The 14,200-nt window shown below is 36.4% G+C and overlaps 1 pseudogene; it reads right to left on the bottom strand.

The window, feature by feature from the left end:
- Window positions 1-14,200, bottom strand: part of LOC120215710 — a 31,843-nt pseudogene that overhangs the window by 5,410 nt on the left and 12,233 nt on the right.

Here is a 14,200-nt window from a genome sequence, read left to right as displayed (position 1 = left end):
CAGTGCCGCCAAAAGAATTTATTCATCACCTTAAAATTTATGAATGAAAGAAAAAGAAATATTCGGTTATTTAAATTCATTGAGAAAATATCGTTAGAACTCACCTAAAGGTCTAGTCTCAATATTTGTAAATAATCGAATATTCTTTATCTTTCTAGTGGTTTGGTAACTTGAATTAAATCTATTTTGTTGCTATTGAATGTAATAAAATTCGCATTTTTGTTGTTTTAAGGGATCATAAATCAAATTAAATTCGAACTTGTGAAATTCGTTGCAAAGACATTAATTAATCGACTAGGTACCGATTTAGGGCGTGGGGGTGTTAATCCTTCCCCACGCGTAACCGACTCCCGAACCCCGATTTTGGTGATGTAGACCGCAAATTTGTCGTTTTCATTAAAATTATTTTTTTATAAAATGACAATGTTTTTGGGTGTCCAATCACACCATAATCAAAGATTGGTGGCGACTCCTCGAACCGTATATTTATTATAAAAAAGAATCCCAAATTTTTCGAAACGAGAGAGGTTTTCTAAAATCACATTGTTTTTAATTAAAAATCAATCATAAAGAGAAATAATTAAAAAATTTGTGTGGTTTTTAAAATCTCGCCCTTAATTAAAAGATCGTTTCGACAAGTACATTGAATTATTGTAACGTATATTCTTTTGTTAAAGTTGTTATAATTATTAATAATCATAAAAATTGTAAGACAAATGCTAAATGTTGAAGAATGGACGGGCCTATATACTTGAAATTTCTCCTTGTACATGATAAAGATTACGTCACGGTGACAGCAAAAAAATAGATAATAAGTAAGCAAATTAAGAGTGCAAGTTGGAAGAAGCTGAAAGGAGAGGTGGTATCATTGTTTTGAAAATCGGACCGGATCGGTCGGTTTAATCGGGAATCGTTGTCTAGTCCGGTTCAATATAGACCGGTTGAACCCTACTAGTGAACCGGCCAGAACCGTTCAAACCAGACCGGCTGAAAACCGGGAAAACCCGGAAAAATCGCCATTTTTTTAAAAAAAATTAAACCAAACGACGTCGTTTGTTAAACTCGAACTTGAAAAATTTAAAAGTAAGCTCAACTCGATTCAAACTCACAAGCTAAAAATTATGAAGTTTAACTCGAACTCGAAATATAATATTGAAACTTGAACTCGAAAAGGTTTGAACTCAAAAAAAATTTAGAAGCTCGATTGAAGCCTAAAATTCGAGCTTGATTGAAGTGAAATAATAGTTCACTCAATGCTTACCAAAAGGCTCCATGATTTTGAATGTCAAATTACCTCTATTATTATAGAAGTTAGTTGGGATGATCTTCTATGTTTCTTAGCCATGTGAGATTGTTTTTTAAAAAAATTAAACCAAACAATATCATTTTGTTATGATTTTTTAGCCCCAAATTTATTTTTAATTATAGTTATATAATTATATTTATTATTTAATATGTTTTACCTTAAATATTATGTTGTAGTTAATTTGAATCATTTTGTTTCACTTGATTTTATGGTTTTTAACTTATATATGTTATGACTTGCTTTAAATATGAATTGTGATATAAAAAATTATTTTTTATTAAATACAACAACAACAACAGAACCCAACTCCCATATGCAATGAGGTAAGGGGGAGGTAGGGTAGTAGGCTGCCCCCAACGCCAGGTTGAGAGTAGCTTCCGTGGAAGACCTCCGGCAGTCAGAAAATTAAAAATATAGATAAAATGCACTGCATGTATAAATAAATACATAGTTGAACAGTATTCATATGAAGTCATTAATATCATATGCGCGTTTGTACTTGGGCCGTAATCCCTGCGAAAATCTCTGCATATAGACATAAACGTAAGACCCGATTAAATTTAAAAGTGAAGAGATTACACAGAAGTCAACGATAGCAAGCCCAGTTCTAAGCCTTCATAAATACCAATAACAGAAATAAAAAGTAGAAGTCATGGAAATTACTACAAAGGCATTAAAAGAAGACAGAGATGATACACCCTAGAGATGTGACCCACTACTCGACTACCCTAGTCTTAAATCTCCATACTTTCCTATCAAGGTCATGTCCTCGGTAAGGGTTAAATCCATCAAATCAGATCTCAAGCAGTCTTCCCACTTCCGCCTTGGTCGTCCTCTCCTTCTGGCACTGTCGACTGTAATCGACTCTACCCTTCTGACCGCATCCGACGGTAGTCGCCTAAGGACATGCCCAAACCACCGTAGTCTTCCCTCCCTCAATTTTTTTGGAAACATCCACCACCCCCAAGGACATCCTAATAGCAGAGTTTGTTGTCATATCCCACAGAGTCCTACCTCATGTCCATCGAAGCATTCTCATTTCTACGGCCTCTATCCTCCTTACATGATCCTTCTTGGTTGCCCAACATTCTGATCCATACAGCAGCGCTGGTCTTATTGCCATTCTATAAAATTTCCCTTAAGTTTTAGAGGCACCTTCTTGTCACACAAACTCCAGTAGCGGCCCTCCACTTTAGCCATCCCGCTTTTATACGGTGTGTAACGTCATCTTCTACACCCCCATCTTTATGTATCATAGACCCTAGGTACTTGAAACAATCCTTTGAAGGGAGAACGTGTCCTTCTATGCATACTTCTACATCTTCATCGTTTTGGTCCCCACTGAAGTTTGAACATAAATACTCTGTCTTTTCAATATTGATCCTTAGGCCTTTTTCTTCCAAAGCAGTCTTCCAGGTAGCCAGTCTACTAATCAACTCAGATTTTGTTTTAGTAACTAGGACAATGTCGTCAGCGAAAAGCATACACCATGGTACACCGTCTGGTGTCGCACAATAGATGTCGTCCATAATCAAGGCGAAGATGTAAGGGCTAAGAGCCGACCCCTGGTGGAGTCCGATTTCCACTAGGAATGCCTCGGTGTCGCCAACTGAAGTCTTGAAGTGTGTAGTAGATCTACAATACATATCACGAATCGCTCGGATAAGCAGTTGGGATCCGTCTCGTTACCAAAGTCTTCCAGATCGTATCTCGGGGAACGCTATCATAAGCCTTCTCAAGGTCAATGAACGCCATGTGAAGATCTCTAGACTTTTCCCTATATTTATCCATAAGTCGTCGAAGTAGATGAATCACCTTCGTGGTAGACCTGCTTGGCATAAAGCCAAATTGGTTTTCCTAAACCCTAGTAACTTGCCTCAACCTAGCCTCTATCACCCTTTCCCATAGCTTCATGGTATGACTGAGTAGTTTAATACCTTTATAGTTACCACAACGTTGGGGATCTCCTTTATTCTTATAGATTGGTATCACCGTGGACTCTCTCCACTCCTCTGGCATCTTGGCAGTCTCTAAAATAATATTAAAGATGTTGGTCAACCACTTAACTCCCTCTTCTCCTAGAGCCAACCAAACAGTGATAGGAATTTGATCAGGACCGACAGCTTTGTCCCTTCCCATCTTTCTAAGAGCCATTTTGACTTCCTCAAACCCAATCCTACTTGTATGGCAGTCATTGGTCGTAGTATGATGGTCGGCTGACCCATCAATGGTACTATCTCTACAGAGAGAGGCACCGTCATTAAATAAGCCAAAGAAATAACTACCCCAAACCCTCTTAATATCATGATCTTTCGCTAAAAGAACACCATTATTATCCTTAATAAACCTAATGCTACCTAGATCCTTTTTCTTATTCTCCCTAGATTTTGCAAGCCTGAAGATGCCGTTTTATCCTTCCTTGGTGTCTAATCTCTTGTACATTTCCTCGTATGCCTTATCCTTTGCTTTAGCCACCGTTTTCTTGGCTTCCCGCTTTGCTTCATTGTATCTTTGTTTAGTTCTCGACCTTTCTTCGTCGTCATTGCATTGTAAAAACTCCTTGAAGCAAGTTTGCTTTGTCTTCACCTTAGTTTGGACTTCGTCGTCCCACCACCACGATTCTTTATGTTCCTTGGCCTTCCCTGTCGATAACCCCAAGGTGTTTTTGCCCATCTCTCTGATGGAATTTACCATTTTTCCATAACAAATCTGCATTATTTGAGTTTTAATTCCAAAACCTGTATATGACAAAACCTTACTCCTAAAGTCATCATCTGTCGCTCCATGTAACTTCTTCCAGAGGATCCTAGGTTTACCCAATTTAGCCCTCCTATGAGTGCTCCGCCCGTGCGGTACACGAAACACCAAAACCAATAATTTGTGTTGCGATGCACATGCCTCTTCAGGGGACACCTTACAGTCAATGCAAGCCCATCGATCCCGATTTCGAACCAGGATGTAGTCGATTTGGGTACAATGTCCCCCACTATGAAACGTAATCAAGTTCGTATCTCTCTTATTAAATAAGGAGTTAGTGACTACCAAATCGTGTGCAGTAGCAAATTCAAGCAACGTACGTCCTTCATCGTTCCTGCTACCATAACTGAAACCCCCATGAACACCGTCAAACCCGTCGGTTGCACTACCTATATGGCCATTGAAGTCTCCCCCTATGAAAACTCTTTGGTCCTCCGAAATGCTCCTAAGTACATCATCTAACTGATCCCAGAAGCAACGTTTCTCCTCCTCCCCTAAGCCAACGTGTGGGGCATACACTGAAAGGATATTCACCACTTCCTCTTCCATAATAACCTTAATCATCATGATCCTATCCCGATATCTACAAACTTCAACTACATTTTCCTTGAGCCTAGAGGATACCAAGATACCCACCCCATTTCTAGCTTTATATACGCCTGAATACCACAACTTGTACCCATTACACTCTCTGGCGCGAGCCCCTTTCCACCCAGTCTCCTGAATACATGCAAAATCTATTTTTCTATTATTAAGTACGTCGGTCAGCTCCAGCACCTAGCATTTAATGTGCCTACATTCAACGAGCAAACTCTAAGTCTAGTCTCCTTGTCACCACTATATCGAGCCCTCCCCTATACGCCCCATGGGCTCTAAAAGAATGACATGACCTCAAGTAATCATCTATAGTCGAAGATATAAGAAACTATGAAAAATGAATCCAAAGAAGATAGAAGATGCACCAAAAAACGCTAGAGAATTGAGGGGTACTAAAAAGCCTAGTTGGTTACTAAGTACGATTTTAATTTATTGCTAGTAAGTTTATTAACAATTATAAGATAAATTGTGTAATTAGGTTAATAATAATAATAAGTAAGTTTATTAACAATTATAATGTAAATTGCATAAACAGATATACGGACGCCAATGGATTGAGAAACGGATTTCAGAAAATATTTAAATTAACAAGCAAAACTATTTTTCTTGGCTCCAAAACATAAAACGATAGTTTTAGAAAATATTAAAATCATGCAAATACTACAAGATCGCAAAAAACTAAACTGAAAATTCTAGAACTTTTTTCCCCAAAACAAGATAGTACAATATCTTATTGACCCAGAAAAGCCAAAAATTCATAGAAATCAACTATAATAAAAATTAATCGTTCAACAAAATCAATTCGGCAACCTTCAGATCTCCAGATCTGACCTGATCTGCGAAAACATATTTTGAAGTGAAACTAAAGAAAAGAACAACAAGACTCGAAAGAAAACGAAGAGCTTGAGCAGCGCAGATGATGACAAGCCCCAAACGCAAACAAAGGCTCCGTACAGTGATTCAAAACAGAAAGATAAAAAAACCCTTTACAGACATGAAAAGTATGAAGCAGATTCAACAACCGAATTCAAAAAAGCCAAGATCTTACAGACGATTAGCAAATCAATCAATACTGTAGCTATAAGCCAGTAATGTTCAAACAGAGATCGACTGAAATAAAATATACAAGGGAAAGCAATATCAAAAGTACCTGATTCGTGGGTGATTTGAGCTTAAAAGTACCTTTTTCGTGAACTTGGGAAATGGGTTGAAAGATCCCTGAAGGAAGAAAAGAAAGAGTGGAAATTTTACCTGCTAACTAAGGAATTTCAAGATCTGATCAAACTAGTAAAATCGATGCCACTGTAGTAGAGAAAAAGAAATCAAGAACCGATCAAAATTTATTAAATATTTTTGGTATTTTTATTTAATTTTTTAAATAATTATGATGTCGTCCGGTTCTTCCGACCGGTCGGACCGATTCGACCGGTTGAACCAGTGAACCGGTAGTATGGCATGTTTGTTAACCGGTCCGGTTCTGAAAACCATGGGTGGTATATAATTTGTTAGGTAATTCATAATGTGCTAATGGAAACAAGTTGGTCCTCTTTGTCGGTACATTAATTACTTTATACGAATATTATAAGAATTGAATTGATTAGATCATCAAATTTTAATTAAATCATTAATGATTTCCACATAAGCTAGTTGTTAATCGGGAAATTTGTGTACCATATGCACATAAGCACATGCAGTATTTAATTCCAGTTATCTCAAATAGTTCTAAATCCCATGGCAGATTAATGGTACTTGAAAATTATACTTGAAATAAGGTAACAACAGTTTGATATCTAATATAAACTTTTAATCCATTTATGTATATTTTTAAACTGTTGGAGGAGGAAAATAAACGATCAAGATTAAAAAATAAAAGATTTTATGAAAAAGAAGTAAATTATACCTAATTTAAAAAATGTAAATCTTTTACACACAAAAAAAATAATCTCATGCCTACCTTTTTTTTTTTGAAATCTTAACCCCTGGTTAACTTTTCTTCATCCTTGATTGATAAACGACAACACTGATTTTGGTGTTGTTTGTCGTCCCCTGTATTTTTTTTTTACTTTCTTATATCTCAATTTGGTTTTCTTTTGTATTTTTGTTTTTAATAACTTTATTTTTATGATACATTTTTTCTTCCCTTTGATACATTTTGATTGTTTGGCTCTTGTTTGTGTTATCTTTTCTTTCCAGGATTGAATTTGATATCTTAATGACTGATCAAGATGATGTTGATTTGTTATCATGTTAACCTTCCATGATTTGGACATTTAAATTAAATTTGGATACATTATTTACATTCATGGATAGTTTTCTCATGCCATATTGACTCTAATTTGTGATTTATCAGTGGTTTTTCATTAGCTTGATCTCCTTTAAGGTTTGTTTGTTGATGTGTGTTGAAGCATGACTGCATGCATATGTGCAATATAGCTTGGAGTGTGTGTGTGTGTGTTAAGCAATTAATATGCAGGTTGTTAGATTAGTTAGAGTGGTTAGAAGCTGTTATAAGGTTGTTAACATTGTAATCTTGTGTATAAATGTACTGCATATCCCTTGGTTAATAACATACTTTTCGTATCTTCTTGATAAATCTAAGGTTCTTGAGTATGAACTTCAACATGGTATCAGATGCTGGTGATCTGGTGGAGTAGTAGGAGTTGCTTCGAGTTCTTGCTGAGCGCACATTCATTATATGGCACTCCCAGCTTCACCTCTCTTTGGTGGTGTTGTGAGCAGCTCAGATTACCTGGTAGCTGTTTCCAAAGGTTTTACTAATAAACGATTGAGTGTGGTGCTTAATGAATGAAACTTCCTGTTGTGGAAACAACATGTGTTGTTGATAGTTAGGAGTCATCGGCTTGAGAAACTGCTTTCTGGTTTGGTTGCTTCTCCGCCTGCGACGATTGTACTGGATGATGGAGCAGTTGTTGAAAATGAAGATCATGAGATATTTATGGCCCAAGACAGTGCCTTGGCTTCATGGTTACTGTCTACGATCAGTCTGTCCTTGTTGCCACATTTAGTGGGGACTGAGACAGTTGCTCAAGTGTGGAAAACCATCAATAAGATTTTCACCTGCAAGTCTTCAACGGCAGTAATGAACTTGCATTATCAACTTAAAGCAGTTCATCAAGGAGATTTAGGGATATGGGGTTACATCTCTTAAGTGAAAGATATATGTGATACCTTGGCATCTTATGGCAGTCCAGTATCTGATCTGGAGCATATTACAACTATCTTGAATGGGTTATCAGTTGAGTACAGGCCGGTTGTTACTGTGTTATCAGCCAGCCGTGATGCTTTGACTTTAGAATGAGTTGTGTCTGTACTAATTGATGCTGAAACTCAACCAAAGAATTTCAGCAGGTTTGATAATATAAATGCTGCTGCGAATGTCTCACAAGTAAAGACTCCCATAGATGACAGGGCTTATTGGTTTGCTCGACAATATCAAGCCACATCAGAAAGACATATTGCCTATAATAATCAAGCTGGTCGTGGTAGAAGGCGTGTCAAGGTGCAGTGTCAGTTATGTGGCAAGAACGGTCACCTTGTTAATCGGTGCTGGTACAGGTTCGATAAATCATTCTCGGGTGTAGATGAGTCTGATGTGAGGAACTCGTTTAAGGATCGAGTGTTTATGGTTAATGTTTTCTATTACACCTCCAACAATTGTGTATGTGGAATAAGATGAATGTGAGTGCAGCTGGGGCAAATGATCAGAACAGTTTAAGCCTCTTGAAAATGTGGCTGCCACGAGTTCATCTTATTCCTCATGGTTTGTGGATTCAGGGGCCACTCACCATATCACGTGTGATGCCACAGAAGTCATGGATGGCTCAGATTATACAGGGGCTGGTAAGCTTACTATAGGCAATGGTTGTGGTCTGTATATTAATAAAGTTGGTCGAGCTTCTGTTTTTACTACATCTCGTACTTTAATGTTGAGTGACTTGTTGCATGTACCTTCAATAACTAAGAAATTGGTATCTGTTTCCAAGATTGCTAAGGATAATGGAGTGTTCCTGGAGTTTCACGCTGATCACTGTGTGGTTCAGGATGAAAGGACTGATGCTATGTTGTTGTGAGGTAGAGAAGCTGGTGGCTTGTATGAGTTTGGTGATATCCTGTCTACTCGTGGTCGAGCTACTGAAGCAAATGTAGTCTTTAATTCTAGTAATAACTATGTACTATGGCATGATTGATTAGGTCATCCATCCTATAAGGTTTTGTTGCAAGTTTGCAAACAATGTAATATCACCTTGCCAAGCAGTTTGAATAAATAGTTGATTCAAGTATGTGTTTCTTGTCATATGGGAAAAAGCCACAAGATACCATTTTATGCGTCTGAAACTCAATATGAACAACCATTTCAGTTGGTGTTTACTGATCTGTGGGGTCCTGGTCAAATTGTGTCAAACGGATTTAGGTATTATGTATCATTTGTAGATGCATTCTCAAGGAATACTTGGTGTATTTGCTAAAAAACAAAGGGTAGGTTGTCCAAGATTCCACTTGTTTCAGAAGTTGGTTCAAACTCAGTTTGGTCAGAAGGTTAAAGCAATGTAGAGTGACTGGAGAGGTGAGTATCGGTCTCTATCAGCCGTGTTTGCACAATGTGGCATTCATCATCGAGTGACGTATCCTCATATATCCCAACAGAATGGGGTTGTTGAAAGGAAACAAAGGTATTTGTTTGAGATTACATTGACTTTACTAGCTCGAGCATCTTTACCCTTGAAGTAATGGTCATTTGCTGTTGTAACAGCAGCTCACTTAATCAATAGGCTACCAACTAAGGTACTTCAAGGCTATACACCGTTTGAGAAAATGTTTGGGAAGCCTCATACGTATAATCATTTAAGGGTGTTTGGATGTAGGTGATTTCCTCATCTACGGTTGTTTCAGTCTTATAAACTTGCATACAGGTCACAGTCGTGTGTATTTTTGGGTTATAGTATGAACCATCGAGGGTATCAGTGTTTAGCACTGGATGGACGGGTGTACATGTATCGTCATATAGTTTTTGATGAGTAGGTGTTTCTATTTACTGAGTTTGGAGGTGAGAAGAAGAATGTACCAGCTGTAGAGAGCCCGTGCGCTGGAGCTTCATTGATGGTGGTTCCAGTGCGCAACGTGTTGTGGTAATTCCTCGCAAGACGTGGTGCACGAGTTTAGATATGCACCAGTGTGTAATGGGGAAGTGTTAGAGACTGTTGAGGTTAGGGCTTCTAGCAGTGGGGTGAGCCAATATGTTGAGAGTGGAAGTATTCGTGGAGGTCAAAATGATGATGGTTTGGTTGATGAGACAATTTCTGTTGAGGTAGCTAGACAGACTGAGTTTGTTCCAACAAGTTCCTCAGTTTCTGTTGAGGTGTCTAGACAGACTGAGGTTGTTTCAACATTTCTTCGGTTCAGAATGAACATCCTACGGTCACTCGTAGTAAATGAGGGATCTTTAAACCAAATGTGTTTGTTGCTCAAGCTCGAGGTAGTGGTAGTGAGTCGTGCTCGGTCACTTAGGCACTTCAAGATCCACAATGAAAGAAAACAATATTGACTGAGTATGATGCGTTGGTGAGAAATGATATCTGGACGCTTGAGCCATTACTGAAAGGGCGAGCAACAGTTGGTTGTAAGTGGTTGTTCAAGATCAAATTCAATGCTGATGGGTCTGTGCTGAAGCATAAGGCTCGTCTTGTGGCAAGAGGTTACTCACAGGTACCTGACCATGATTTCAATGATACTTTTAGCCCTCTAGTGAAGACTACTATAGTGAATGTTGTGTTGTCACTAGCTGTGACTCGTGGTTGGATTTTAAGGCAAGTGGATGTTAATAATGCGTTCCTTAATGGGGAACTTGGAGAAGAGGTATACATGGTGCAGCTACCAGGGTTTGAACGAGTCGCTAGTGATGGGACTCAACTGGTTTGTAGGCTGAAGAAGTCTCTGTATGGGTTGCGTTGTGGCACAACTTCTTGTTGGAACTAGGGTTTTATGGCACAACGACTGATGCGTCGTTGTTTGTACGCCAAGGGGTGGCATTCTTACACTGGTGGTTGTATACTTAGATGACATTATCATCACTGGTGAGTCGAATGATGTTGTTAATGATGTGGTTAGTTTACTTGGTAAAAAGTTTTCCTTGAAAGATCTGGAAGAGCTTGGATATTTCCTTGGTGTTGAAGTTTGTAGGTCGCCTGAGCAGTTGGTGTTAAGCCAGCGCAAGTTCATTCAAGGGTTGCTGGAGCAGACTGGAATGCTTACTGCTAAACTCGTACCTACACCAATGGTGGTTTCACCAAAACTAACATGTGATGCTGGGAAACCACTTTCATATGCATTGATGTATCGAAGCATAGTTGGTTTCTTGTTGTAGTTGAGTCATACAAGGCTAAATATTGTATTTAGTGTTAATCGAGTGGCTCAGTATATGCATCATTTGTGTGATGGTCATTAGCTTGCTGTTAAGAGGATATTGCGCTATTTGAGTGGAACATTTGATTGTGGCTTGGTGTTCAGGCGGTCATTTGCGTCTGAAATTTACTGTGTGACTGTATTTGCTGACGTTGACTGGGCCAGTAATGTTGATGATCGTAGATCAGTGTCTAGTTTGTGCGTGCTTCTTGGGTGTAACTTGGTCTCATGGAGTGCGAAGAGATAGAAGACAGTGGCTCGTTCAACAATAGAAGATGAATACTGGAGTATTGCTGATACAATAGCTGAGGTGATTTGGGTTAAGTCTCTGTTGGTAGATATGGGTGAAGTGGTTGATACGATTCCGGTTGTGTAGAGTGATAATACGAGTGATATTGTAATGAGTGCTAATCTGGTGTTTCATGCACGATCGAAGCATATAGAGTTGGATATACATTTTGTGCGTGAGAATGTAGAGTGTGGAGATGTTCGAATTAATTATGTATCAGCAGAGCATCAAGTTGCTGATGGGATGACCAAACCGTTGGCTAAGTCTGTGCATATGTTATTTAGTCAGAAAGTGTAGGTAGCAGAAAAGGGAACAGCTGAGAATGACGGGGAGAATATTGAAGCATGACTGCATGCATATGGCATATGTGCGTGTGTGCAGTATAGCTTGGAGTGTGTGTGTTAAACAATTAATGTGCAGGTTGTTAGATTAGTTATAGTGGTTAGAAGCTGTTATAAGGTTGTTAAGGCTATAATCTTGTGTATAAATGTACTGCATATCCCTTGGTTAATAACATACTTTTCATATCTTCTTGATAAATCTAAGGTTCTTGAGCATGAACTTCAACAACGTGGTTAGTGTCTTTTTATAAATATTTTGTTAGATTTTTAACATTTTTATTGTATAATTATTGTGTGATTTTGAGTGACTAGTTTCTTATGTTAATGATTATAAAAAAATATATTTATTATGTTATTAGTTTACAACTATTTATTATTATTATTTTGGTACATAAAAGTTTAGGTCAGGGGTGGCTCCCCCAGTCTAAGGCCAGAGCATATCTAAGACGTAATTGAGATTTACATAGGAATTTACTGATTGTCCATCATGAGTGACGGTGGTAGGATTCAAACTTGACCTTACAAGCTCAAAGTCTTGAATTCCAACCACTTGTAGCAACACTCGTTGTCACTTAGTTTACAATTATGATTATAAATCTCTATTATATTTTAAATGTTTTTTATTAAAATTAACAATTTCTATTAAAAAGCTTTAATTAATATCAATCATTAAAATTAATTAATTTAATCGATCTCAAATTATTTGAATTTTTTATATAAATAACTTGATGCATAGTTTACAATTATGATTATAAATCTCTATTATAATTTTAAATGTTTTTTTATTAAAATTAACAATTTCTATTAAAAAGCTTTAATTAATATCAATCATTAAAATTAATTAATTTAATCGATCTCAAATTATTTGAATTTTTTATATAAATAACTTGATGCATTGGATTGTTGTCTTAAACGAGGCATCTCCTTGTCTCAAGCCATGCATTCTCATTAAAATGCCAATAAACCCTACCTACAAGATATCATTGAAAAAGGGATTGAATTTCCATATTAAAATCCTTATCCATTGAAATTTGAGAAGACCTAGCTCTCCTCATACCCCATCGTTGGATCAAGCATATATTCATAATTGAATCCCTTCCATGTAAAATCATCAAAAATAGTAGAATTAAAGATTTTTAACCTAGGGTTCCCGACAGCATCGGAAACAATGTACTAAAAACACATATTTATATGTATGTATGTTTGCGCTTTTTTAATAGAGAAAATATATGTCACAGTGACCGACACCGAGAACAGAAATATAAGACTGTCAATTTTGTTTTCTGTAACAAATGAATCATTAAGGAGAGGGTTAAAACAAGTGTACTACTAAATGTACCAAGTCAACTCACTTTTTTCGATGATTGGGAGGGGAATTAGGTGTGGACCCCTACTTGTCTTCTTGTCATTTTCTTCAACACTTCTCCATCCCATGTTTTGTAATCTCAACATGCAGCCCCCACTCAATACTAATTCAAATTTAAATTCAATTTAAAAGTTTAAATTGATTAAAATAACTTTAATAGAAGAAATAAATGAAAATATTTTAGTAGAAAACTTAATAATAGAAAGACCTTAATAGAAATTTTATATAAATAAAATTTAATATTATTTCAATATACTTCTAAATATTTAAAATATTCATATAGATAAATCATTATTTTAAACTAACTAATAGATTTTATATTTTAAAGAGGAAATATAAAACTAAATAAAATATTATATTTCTAAAATATCATTGTGTAACGTCCAAATGTATATTAAAATTTCTCAATATGTGCAAAATAAATATAAAATTATTCAAACATCGAAACTTTTAAAATAATTTGACACATTTGTTGACTTAAAAACATAAATATTAAACAACATAAAATATAAAATTATATATGTATGTATAATTAAATAAGTAAAAAATAAAAAATAAAAATAAATAATTATTTCTTAATTATAAAAAAGAAATAAAAGACATAATGATTATATAATGATAAGAAAACTTTAATAAAAAAAAACATAATGATTATACTAAAATTGGTTGGATTTAATAGATTGTTTGATATATTTAGACTCACGCTTAAAACAATGGGATGAATGTCAATCCTATTCCTTGGGAATGACAAATAAAGTATATTTGAAAAACAAACATGTGTGTTTTGAGGAGTATTTTTTTAAAAACATGGAAGCATCTATCTTGGTCAGTTAAAGTCTTAATGTAATTATTTACTAATCTTTCATCTTAGTTTTCCAAGAACATTGAGGTCAAGCCCAACGAATCTTACATTAACATATACCTCTATTTTCTAAGATTCTTTTTCACTGCCTTCCATGCTAAGTATGGTTATTTCATCTATTTGGTGTTCTCATTCCATGTATGTGTGTGTGTGTGTGTCAATGTTGGCATCTTCTTCCTCGTGAAGTTGGCTGTCTTTGGAGGTTGTCACTAGTCAGGGTAAAAGCTGGGGATGCCTATGTTACTACAGTTCGAAAGATTTG

Source organism: Hibiscus syriacus, unplaced genomic scaffold (assembly GCF_006381635.1).
Source record: "Hibiscus syriacus cultivar Baekdansim isolate YM2019G1 unplaced genomic scaffold, ASM638163v2 tig00110154_pilon, whole genome shotgun sequence".
Taxonomy (NCBI): Eukaryota; Viridiplantae; Streptophyta; class Magnoliopsida; order Malvales; family Malvaceae; genus Hibiscus; species Hibiscus syriacus.
This window is presented reverse-complemented; position numbering and strand designations above follow the sequence as displayed.